Source organism: Astatotilapia calliptera, chromosome 7 (assembly GCF_900246225.1).
Source record: "Astatotilapia calliptera chromosome 7, fAstCal1.2, whole genome shotgun sequence".
NCBI lineage: Eukaryota > Metazoa > Chordata > Actinopteri > Cichliformes > Cichlidae > Astatotilapia > Astatotilapia calliptera.
The window spans coordinates 11951113-11963475 of NC_039308.1; positions in this window are offsets into that span (position 1 = coordinate 11951113).

Below are 12363 nucleotides of genomic sequence, written 5' to 3' on the forward strand. Positions count from 1 at the left end.
ATGCAGAATTACTGCTTTGATTGGTGCTGTTTCTCTTGGTTTTATTGGTTTTTAAAGCATTTAGTTATGTTGGAAAAAATGGTTTGTGTTAAAATACATCAGCTACGACTGAGATGTGGCAGGCAGCTGTTCATTTCAAACAGCAATTGTTCCATAACTTTAATGTCTTTATTGTTGTCCACGTGATACTGAAAGTTTTCTCTTTTTAAACAGAACTATTTTTCCTACATCTAATCTGAGAGAATGGATTGTATTCACAAAGATAAGACGTGTTGTGGACTTACTCATTCGAAAATGACAATTAGCACTTATTTTTATTGTTGATTGTCCTCATAGGTGGACAAAAGAATGCTAAAGTCCTAAAGATGATTACAGTAACCTCACATATCAGCTCTGAAGGTGTTATTTTGTGATCAGTGATGTATTACACTATTACTCCACCCCCACTGCCTTTTGATTTTTGTGAAAAAGCAATAAGTATTTAAGTCCACCAAATTCTTCCATAGCTGTTTTCACGTGCACCGTAGCCCTTAAGTTTTCTCAGTATTACCTTGCAGAGTTGTGTGTGAGAATGAAAAAATGCACATCAGAATCAGAATCAGAATCAGAATACTTTATTGATCCCTGGGGGAAATTATTTTTTGTTACAGTGCTCCATTTTAAACCAACATTAAGACAAGACAGACAATACGCTAACTAAGAATAGTACAATATATACATATCATACATACATACATAAGTCACTTATAAATAAATATTTGGAAAAGAAACATGTGTAGTTGTAGCAGCAAACAGTGTGTTAAGTGGATGCGTTGTACAGGGAGATGGCCACAGGCAGGAATGATTTCCTGTGTCGTTCAGTGGTGCTTTTCGGTAATCTCAGTCTCTCACTGAACGAGCTCCTGTGACTGACCAACATGTCATGGAGTGGGTGGGAGGTGTTATCCAACATTGTCTTTATCTTGGACAGCATCCGCCTCTCCGACACCACCTTGAGGGAGTCCAGCTCCATCCCCACAACATTGCTGGCCTTACGGATCAGTTTATTAAGTCTGTTGGCATCTGCGACCCTCAGCCTGCTCCCCCAGCATGCAACAGCATAGAGGATCGCACTGGCCACCACAGACTCATAGAAAATCCTCAGCATTTTCTGGCAGATGTTGAAGGACCTCAGTCGCCTCAAAAAATAGAGACGACTCTGGCCCTTCCTGTAAAGTGCTGTGGTGTTTTTAGCCCAGTCCAGTTTATTGTCAATGTGTACTCCAAGGTATTTATAGTCCTCCACAATGTCAACACTGACCCCCTGGATTGAAACAGGGGTCAAGTGTTTCCTGGTCTTCCTGAAGTCCACGATCAGTTCCTTGGTCTTTGCCACGTTGAGCTGCAGATGATTCTGCTCACACCACGTGACAAAGGAGTCGACCACAGCCCGGTACTCTGTCTCATCATCCCTGCTGATGCATCCAACCACCGCAGAGTCATCAGAAAACTTCTGAAGATGGCAGGTCTCTGTGCAGTGGCTGAAGTCTGTGGTGTAGAGGGTGAAGAGGAAGGGGGAGAGGACAGTCCCCTGTGGTGCCCCTGTGTTGCTAATCACCTTGTCAGACACACACTGTGGGAGACGTACATATTGTGGTCTTCCTGTCAGGTAATCAACAATCCAGGACACCAGAGAAGCATCCACCTGCATCGCTGCTAACTTATCACCCAGGAGGGTCGGCCTGATGGTGTTGAAAGCACTGGAAAAGTCAAAAAACATGACCCTCACAGTGCTCGCCGGCTGGTCCAGATGGGTGTAGACACGATTGAGCAGGTAGATGATGGCGTCCTCTGTTCCGAGACGAGGCTGATAAGCGAACTGAAGGGGATCCAGATGTGGTCTTACTATGGGTCGCAGCTGGTCCAGGATGAGCCTTTCCAGGGTCTTCATGATGTGGGAGGTCAGTGCCACGGGCCTGTAATCCTGGGGGCCACTGGGACGAGGAGTCTTTGGTACAGGGACGAGGCATGATGTCTTCCACATCACCGGGACCCTCTGCAGACTCAGACTCAGCATAAACAGTTTATGAAAGACTCCACACAGCTGGGGGGCACAGGTCTTGAGGACAAGGGGACTCACTCCGTCTGGTCCAGCAGACTTGCCTGAGTGAAGTCTCCTCATTTGCATCTCAACCTGGTATTGAGTGAAGGTGATGGGTGGGGGAGGGGTGTCAGGAATCTCACAGGAGGCAACATGTGAAGAGAGAGGCTGGCACAGTGGTGTGGCTCTGGATTCCAGGCTGACTGCAGGTGAGGTTGTGGGGGTGGGAGCAGACACATGCCCAACTTACTGGATTTTATTTTATTTATTTATTTATTTAAAGTTAACCTGATGGCCGATGTGAAAATAATGTAGGTAATAGTGTTATGTGTTCTGCCTGTTATGCAGTTTTATGGAAAAAGGCCAGAGAGGGATGAGGAGGAGTCTGTCTGAGGGATGATGCAGAGGCTGACAAAGCAGCATCTTTGCCCTGAGCAGACAAACTGTGTGCATGAGTTACACACATAACCCATTTTAACATGGGTTATGTGTGTAAAATATCCATCCATTGATCCATCCATCCATCTTCTCCCACTCAGGGTCCTGGTCACAGGGGGAGCAGTCTGCACAGACACCAAGACTTCTTTCTCCCCAGCCATCTCATTCATCTTTTTCAGAGGGAACACCAAGCCAGTTGAGAAATGTAATCCCAACGTCCCGACTCTGCCCTGAGGCTTCCTCCTAGTAGGACATGCTCAAAACACTTCAGCTAGGAGGCACCCGGGAGGCATCCAGGTCAGATGCTGTAACTGGCTCCTTTTGATGAGGAGAAGCAACTCTACTCTGAAACCCCATTGAAGGACCAAGCTCCTCACCCTGTCCCTAAGGGGGAGTCAAGACATCTGTTGGATTTTTTTTTTTTTAACTGTTGATTTATCAGTCAATCTTTGTTGTTATGTCCCTATGATCACAATCTCTGGGTAACTTAAGACTTTAACAATCTAATGGGTGCTGAAATTAAAACTAAAAACTAAAGCTGGAGTCTCTGTCATGACAGCCTAAACACGAAAAACATCACACATTCACACATTTCTCTTGACTCACTAGTGTAATGGTTGGATATCTTATACAGTTTTATTTTAAACAGGAAAATTGTTGTTGTTGTTGTTGTTGTTGTTGTTGTTGTTGTTGTTGTTGTTGTTGTAACAACTAATGAGCTCTAGATGAAGAATAAAAAGCACAGCTTGATGTTATCTTATTTAACCACAACCTAAAGCAAATACACTACTGTTAGTCTGAGGACATGAATCTGACTCAGCTACATCTTTGGGTTCACCAGCACTGGACTCAAGAAGGCTGCAAAGAAACGTCCCCCTGAGATGGTAAATCAACTGGTTCTTTTCTACTGGAACACTCAAAGCTTTTTATACTACATGTTTCATTCACCTATACTCAAACAAGTGCTTTCTAACATTCACACCCATTCATCCTCCGATGGACAAATCAGAGAGCAACTTGGGGTTGAATATCATGCCCAAGGATATTTTGACACACTTCTTACATGTTTGCATCACAGCATGTGGCATTTGTAATTCAAAGCAGCTGAATGAAAATTAAATGCTTTTCCCATGCATTAAATTTGAAGGTAAAAGAAGGTGCTGGGTGAAATTAGCCTTACCACTAGTTGCACTTGCAGTCCATTGACCTGTCTCTTTAAGAAAGAACTGAAACTAAAAACTGACAGAGAAATTGGAAAAGGTGTCCACAGAAGAGACAGACGAGTCAATGAAAGGCATGGATGTTGCATTTAAATATAGTCCTATTGTATCATTTTACTGTTAAGATGTACTGACACAAATTTGATCCCGATCCTTTTCTCAGATTCTGTTCAATAATCCAAACACCAAAAGGTTTGCAAAAAACCCCCACATAAAATAACATTTAATATAACTTCTTTTGACTTTTAATACCAATTATGTTCAATATTTCATTCTAAAGTTTTATCTTCAGATCTTTTCAGTCCTGTGTTCTTTAGTTAAATAGTACGTAAAACAGGGACAGAGAAGAAGACAGAGGGAGGGGAAAAAAAGAAAAAACTGACCCAGAACCTCTGGGCATGTCACGAAGCCATTAAAATTAATTTGAGACTCAAATACGTCTCCAAGCCCATCATTTAACTCTCATTGCCATTTATGTTCTTTTCAATTACATGAAGGAGTTTTAAACTGTTATTAATCTAGAACCTCTTCTCCTAAAAGTTTTTTTTTTCTCTCTTTCAGTGAGAGGAAAGCTCCCCCAGAAGATTTCACCCTCAGAGGGCCAGTACCAAAGATAGTGAGGGCGTTTTTAAGCGTGTACCTCCCATCTGATCTGATCTAGCAGGTTTGCAGTGGTGAAATTGATCCCAGTGGTAGATGCGCTGACAGGCCTGAGGAGCCAGTGTTCAAATGAATTAAGAAAAGGAGAAGAAGATGGCGAAAGGCTTTCTGTTGTTCGTCCTCTAAATAATACAGCGCAATGATAGCCAGCAAACAAAAGCATTTGTGCTGTGAAGGAGCGATACTGGGGATAGGATAGAGGCAGAGGAATGCTTGAATTACAGACGAGAATGGAAACATCTTTTTTTATACGTTTTGTTGTCTGTTAAACATTAATGAGAGAGGATGGCGACAGCGTTCCAGTGTCTGACCATCCAAAAGAAAAGCTAGTGAAAAGACTGGAAGCCACTAGGGTGCGTTCCCAAATGGCCACTTTTTTAATATTTGCAGCATAAAATATATATATTTTATACTTAATTTTATAGCTTGAGGGTGAACAAAATAAATGAAAGGCGAGCGATTGTATCCAAATTCCCTAAAGGTGATTAAACTTAAATGTGTAAAGTCTCGGCAGGGAGATTTAGCCCTAAATAATTAACAATGCCGTATTATATTGCTATAAGAATAATTCTGCCTCAAAAATGCTGCATGTGTTTTATAACATTCATGCATCTTAAAAATAATTGAAGGGCCTGTGCGCTACTTAATATTTCATCCCCCTCTGCCTTTTTCCAAATTTTCACAGGCTGAACGATGGCTTTTGCACCCCCAAAAAAGGATATGAATTTTTCAGGCTTTTTAAATAATTAAGCTCAAAGTGTTTGGGGGGGCAGCAAAGCCCTGATAAACTAATCTGAGATGGAGGAGCAGGAATAAGGTCTGAGAGGGACATTAGAAATTTATTATTTTATCAGCAGCTATTTATTATTAACATAGAGAGATCCCATTAGCATTCATAGACAAAGGGACTCCTGGGAGGATGCCCTGTGGATTTCAAGGTGATACATTAAAAGAGAAAAGTTTAAGGAGGGGAAAGTGTCTGCTCCAGCCCCTGATCTGCATATTAGCCAACATCTTTCAGTCAGTGAAGTCAGCAGGATTTCTCTTGGTGGATTTTGTGAGTGGATGGCAGATTTAAGATGTGGAAATGAATCGTTCTGACTTCACAAAGTCAGCTACTGAATACTTGATGGTAGAAACTCAGAAGAAGTAAAGAAACAGGGCACAGAGCCCTTTCAGATCACTGCCATCACAGTGTGTACAGATGTTTTGTTACTATGATGATAAACCTTAAAGACTGTAGTGAATTTACACCACCACTACCAACAGGTCTCCATTTTTCTTGTTAACATTTTAGCATGTATGTATGCTAACGTTCAGAGTAGATCTAGAAGACACATTTCACCTTCTCTTAATCCTGTTACACCCAACATTGATTGCAGTTCAACTGGGGTTGCAATACAGGCCCTCAAGGTATGAATGGAGTCAAATGACTAAAATTATTATTTACACCTGCATCTAGACGAAAAACCCCTTTCTTTGTCTTTTGCACATATATTATTAATAATATATGCAAATTTCTGATAAAATAACAATTATGTCCTTCAGTTTTTTTCTTACAGGGAAACTGATTTTGCGCATTGCATTAAGCATTTAAGACAGAACACACTAACATGATGGTTCAGATACAATAACTAGATGTTGGAAGCCTGATTGTTTATAATGTTTTGTACAGTCACTATGCATTGTACTTGTATGACTACGCATCTGACAAAAAAAGAACCTTGGATCTGATTAAATCAAAATACTCATTTTATTGAATACACCTGTTCAACTCCTGGTTAACACAAATATCTGTCAGCCAATCAATCAGCCAGGAAAGGTGATTTAAGTGACTTTGAATATGACGTGGTTGTTGGTGCAAGATGAGCTGGTTTGAGTGTGGGCCATTGTGGCTCAAGAGTTGGCAGTTCGCCTTGTAACCAGAAAGTTGCTGGTTCAAGCCCCGGCTCTGACAGTCTCGGTCGTTGTGTCTTTGGGCACTTCACCCGTTGCCTACTGGTGGTGGTCAGAGGGCCCGGTGGCGCTGGTGTCCAGCAGCCTTGCTTCTGTCAGTGCACCCCAGGGTAGCTGTGGCTGCAATGCTTGCCATCACCAGTGTGTGTGGATGACTGAATGTAAAATGTTTGGGGCTATATAAATACAGGCCATTTACCATTGAAGAAACTACTACTACTGATCTAGGATCAAACCTTTAGGAAGGGCTCAGCCTTTAATCATAATATGCATATATTGTCTTGCTATTAATATTAATGGAATATGCTGCTTGCAAACACATTCAGTCCCTTTCACCTTTGCAAACCTAAATTCAACTGGGTACACATTAAAATGTTGCAAATATTCAAAAGCAATCTAATTAGTTGACCTACAGTAGTGTATAAGAATGTTTCAGAATAAATAATGACAGTTTTCAATATAGCATTAATTTATTAATTTAATTAAAAAATACACACACATACATTGCCACTCCATCTGGACAAAATGCAAACTAGTAATAGAATTTCTTTCACATTAAAGTTTTCTAACACATATAAATCCTCCCTTTAATGTACAGAATTAACTCGGCATATCAGATATGCAGATATGGGGTGAAGAATAGATTTGTGGTCTGTCACTTCAACATAATGGAAACTATCCTGTTCAAGTCAATGTATAATGAAATGGATCCTGTTAAATGGTACCGTTCATATCAATTCATATGTTTGGTTTAGAGTGTGAAAATATTACATCTTTATAATTTTGTTGACTTTTATTCCACTCGTACCTGTTTCTTTTTGCTCTCTCTCCTTTTGCTGTCATCCAGCTCTCTTCTAACCTTTTCGATCCTCCTCTTTCAAGCTTTGTGCTGAAACCAAAAAGTAAATGTAACAGTGAAACAAAATTTACCACCCAATAAAAGGCTCATTTATAATCACTTCACTAAAAATATTCTTACTGAACTAGACTGCTGCTGGCCACTGACAGGTAACATCACTCTGACTTAATCTCTAGAGATCTGCTGTAATATAAACAAAAACTGAAGCTCAATTCGAGCAGAACAGGAAGCTAACAAAGTACACCTGCTCCTTGGTTTGCAACTAGTGATATACCAACAGACTTATAACTTAGAAAGCTTAATTAGCTAATAATCTCTAACAATCTGGCCTACATTACATTTTTGGTGCTATTTATAGAATAAATATATATAACCAAGACTGGACTTATTTTCATTGTAACCTGTTTCCAGTGGACAAGTTGGGAAAAGATAATATTAGAAGACAATGTTATTTTTCAGGATGCTATATATCTAATTTTGGGATGATTGAGCACTCACCAATGTCCACTGGGATTTTTCCATACAGCCACCTCTATGGTTGACAGACAATGTTTGGTAAAAGAGGAAATATCCAGTAAGTTCTCTGGGATCTTGTTGATACCAGTCATTACAACCAAAGTATCCAGAACAGTATCTGTGAATGCACTACACATCAAAGCTTGACGCAGCAGAAGACTAAATCATCCGTTCTTAAACTTAGAATTTACAAAACGGATTCAATATGACTTGAGATGAGTGGCAGAGCTCATAAACTCAACAGGAAAATCTTTACAGGAGAGAGGTGAAGAAGAAAGCGCAGGAAGAGCGGAGTGGGTGGTGACGAGCGTCAGGGGTGACTTGTGAGATAAGGATAGCAGCAAGTGTGAAAGGGAAGGTTTACAAGATGGTAGTCAGACCTGTTATGATGTATGGTTCAGAGATGGTGGCAGTGACAAAAAGACAGGAGGTGGAGCTGAAGATGCTAAGATTTTTGTTTGTACTAATCAGAATGAACATGATTAGAGAGGAGTATATTAGTGGTACCGCTCAGTTCAAGCTGAAGAAGAAGGTGATAATATTGGGAGCGATGGCAAAAAGTACAATCTTCACTTACACAGAAATATATATATTGTGTGAAAAATACTCAAGTACTTATTCAGTGAATCAATTTCCTATTCCCGACATTTTAGTTGAATGGCTTTGCCTCCCTAAACATACAAATGAGCACAGTTAGGTGTTAAAATTGGATTTGTCAGATGGAATCCAAAGTTTAGCTGCAGTGGGTCAGGCAGGTAAAAAAAAAACAAATAGAAATAACTCACAATCATTTCTATTTTGAGCTCCAGCAGCGTTTCTTTGTGTGCAGGTTGTCATCAGCTGACGTGTGCTGCTACCATTCTGAGATTTACTGCTCTTTTGTGGATTTAGCCAACTGAATTTAACAATCTATAAGCTGGCAATACATGAGCTATATCATGACTGCTTTCCAAACCCTAGTATAAAGCTAGTGCAAAGGTGGAATTCAGTGAGTGACTCTAACCAACATCATCAGCTTACATTCAAATTATATGTCTGCTACTCCTAATGTAAGCTAACATTGATTATGAATACCACATCTTCTCTGTACTAGACCAGCATAATGCAACCAAAGTACAAAGTACAATGCAGTCCAAACCAACCTGTTTGGCCTGCACTAAACTGCCTAGTATATTCATGCAACCTATGAATAACACAGAGTCCAAATACTTCGATTTGTTTTGCAAAACATTTCACAATATGAAAAAAAACCCTTCAGCAACACATCATGTGTAGATATACGTTCAAAAACCTTTAAAATCAATGAGGACATGTAAGCTTTAAATTCCTAGTTTATCAAATGTTACTGAAGGGTGTTTACCTTTAAAAATAATTTCCTCTTTTCTTCTCCTCTTCTGTCTTTCTTTATATTTAGAAACCTCGGATTCTTTTTTCTCCCTGGGAAACAACAGCAGCCATAACTTTAGCTAGCAGACATGATGTGTGACAAACTGCACACATTGTGTTTGTGTAGTGTGTTTGCCGAAATTTGCTGATCAATTAGACATTTTGCATTTGAAATTACCTTTCAACTTTAAAAATGTTACTCCCTGTATGCTTGCACTTCTTCTGTAGTGCTATTTAAGTGCTTCTCTGACTATTAGACATAAACTACTGCAAGTATAAAAATACAATTATTTGCTAAGATGTTTACCTTAATAAAGTGGTATTAACAATTATCTCTTAATCAATGTTATGTTTACAGGGTTTTTCTGTTTCAAATATTTTTATTGAGAGCAAGTATCATGATTGTAGTTTTTACAAATTGACATAACATAACTTATGCTCCTTTTTTTCTAAACTAACAAGGCAAATAATTAAACAACACCAACAAAAAAAAAAAAAAAAAAAAAAAAAAAAAAACCCGCAGTCACCCATAAGGGGTCCCAATACCCCGGCTGTCGGCAAAAGGGAAGAGAAACAAGTAAACAAAGTTTTATATTTTCCCAAGGTATATGAGTAAAGGGTGCCAGATTAATTCAAACTCTTTTACATTGTCATTCATACTATATCTTATTTTTTCAAGGTGAAGAGTGTTTATAAGTTCAGTAAGCCACATTTTTAATACAGGAGTCTCATTGCCTTTCCAAAGCTGCAGGATCAATTTCTTTGCAATAATCAAAGCATATGCCATAAACCTTTTTTGAGAGTGTTGTAAATTTTGTGTTTCGTTGGAAATCCCAAAGATGATTACTGTCGGATTTGTTCAATCTTACTTTTAAAAATATTAGACATATAAGTAAAAATATCATACCAAAAACCCTGAAGCCTTGGACATAGTGCAAAACAATGTAACAGATTTCCATAGTGTATCTTGCATTTTTCACAGAGGGGGGAACACTCTGGATACATTTTGTGAAGTTTTTCCCTTGAATAGTGTAGTCTGTGTATAATTTTGTACTGAATTAAACAGTGACGGGAATTAATAAAAGGCGTATTTATGTTGTGTAAGGCCTCCTGCCAGAAATCTTCTGATAGGAGAGTCCCAAAATCTTTTTCCCACTCCTCTTTGATTGAAGTAGTTGAAGGTATACTCATCTCCTGTATTGAATTATAAAATAATGAAATTCTCTGTTCAAACCCCCTTCCATCACTAAGACATCTGTCCAAAGGATCGGACGATATGTTTTCAAATTGTGGCAGGTATGTACGGATATAGTCTCTTAGTTGAAGATATCTAAAAAAATGACTGTGAGGCAATCCAAATCTATCTTTTAAATGTTGGAATGACATAAAAGTATCATTTAGGTATAAATCTTTTAATTTACAAATTCCCAATTCCTGCCATATATTGAAAGCTCCGTCTACACATGATGGAAGGAAAGAGGGGTTAGCTGTAATGGATGTACACATTGATAGTTTTTTTCAATTTGAAGTGCTTAATTATTTGTCTCCAAATTTGTACGGTATTATAAATCACTGGATTCGAATTGTAATATGAGTTTGTCAAAAGAATAGGAGAGAGTAGTATTCCACCAACACAGTAAGGAAGGCAATCCTCCCGCTCCATCTGTAAGCCGTTAGGGAGTATTGCTGTGTCATCCAATAGAAGGGAAATTATTCTTAAATTTGATGCCCAGTAGTAGTACATAAAGTTAGGTAGTGTAAGTCCACCAAGGGATCTATGTTTGCATAAGTGGTCTTTTTTTATTCTATGTGTTTTATAATTCCATATAAATGGCATAATGATGGCGTCCATCTTTTTAAAAAAAGATTTGGGCAAGAAAATTGGGATGTTTTGAACCAGATACAAATACTGCGGGAGGAATACCATTCTTATTGAATTCACTCTCCCTATTAAAGAAATAGGAAGTGTCCTCCAGTACTGAATGTTATTTTTAAGTTTCTCCAGTAAGGGAAGAAAATTCTCTTTCATTAGGGAGCTGTGTTTTTTGGTATTGTAATGCCCAAGTAAGTGATTTTTTCATAGGTTATTTTAAATGGGAAAGATGTAAGCCATTGTTTATTCTCTAATTTAATGGGCAGTATTTCGCTTTTTCCCCAGTTAATCTTGTAGCCTGCGAAAGTACTGAATTTATCAATCACGGAGAGAATTGCTGGGAGAGATATTAATGGTTTTGTTATGTATAATAATATGTCGTCAGCATAGAGCGATATAGAATTAGAAGTGTATGTTGTATCATAACCGTGTATATCCATATGGGTTCGAATTGTCTGTGCTAAGGGTTCCAAAGCCAGGGCAAATAATAATGGACTAAGAGCGCATCCTTGTCTTGTACCTCTGCTGAGTTTAAACTGAGTTGATAATGTCTGATTTGTAAGAATTCTGGCTGTGGGATTATTGTAAAGTAGTTTTATCCAAGAGATGAAATCTTGTCCCAGTTGAAATTTTTCTAGGACTGCAAAGAGGTAGGACCACTCCACATGATCGAATGCCTTTTCGGCATCCAAGCTAAGTACAAGTAGGTCCTGTTGTACCTTGGGGGAATAGATTATATTAAATAGACGTCGAAGATTATTAAAAGAACTCCTGTTTGGAATGAAACCTGTTTGGTCTGAATGCACCAATTTATCTATTACTGTATTAAGTCTACTCGCTAGTATTTTAGCCAGAATTTTTTGATCAGAATTTAATAGAGAAATAGGTCTATATGATCCCACTTCCTCCAATGCTTTGCCTTTTTTTGGAAGTACTATAATAGTTGCTTCATTCAATGTTGGAGGTAGGGTGCTCATTTTGTATGCATGGTTATATAATTTAAATAGATATGGACTTAATTTGATCTTAAAGTATTTATAAAACTCATTCCCTAACCCATCAGGGCCTGGACTCTTGTTGTTTTTTAGTAATCCGATAGATTTTGTAATTTCTTCAATTGTGATCTTAGCGTTCAAAATATTGGCATTTGTCTGGTCTAACACAGGAAGATCACATTTATCTAAAAATTCCTGCATTTCATTAGGCCCTGCAGTGGGATGAGAAGTATAGAGGGATTCATAAAACTGTCTAAAGTTATCGTTAATATCTTTGTGTGATGTGACCAGATTTCCGTTACTTGTTCTGATTTTATGAATCGCTCTATCATTTTCTAGTTTCTTTAGTTGTCTGGCTAGCAACTTATGGGGTTTATCCC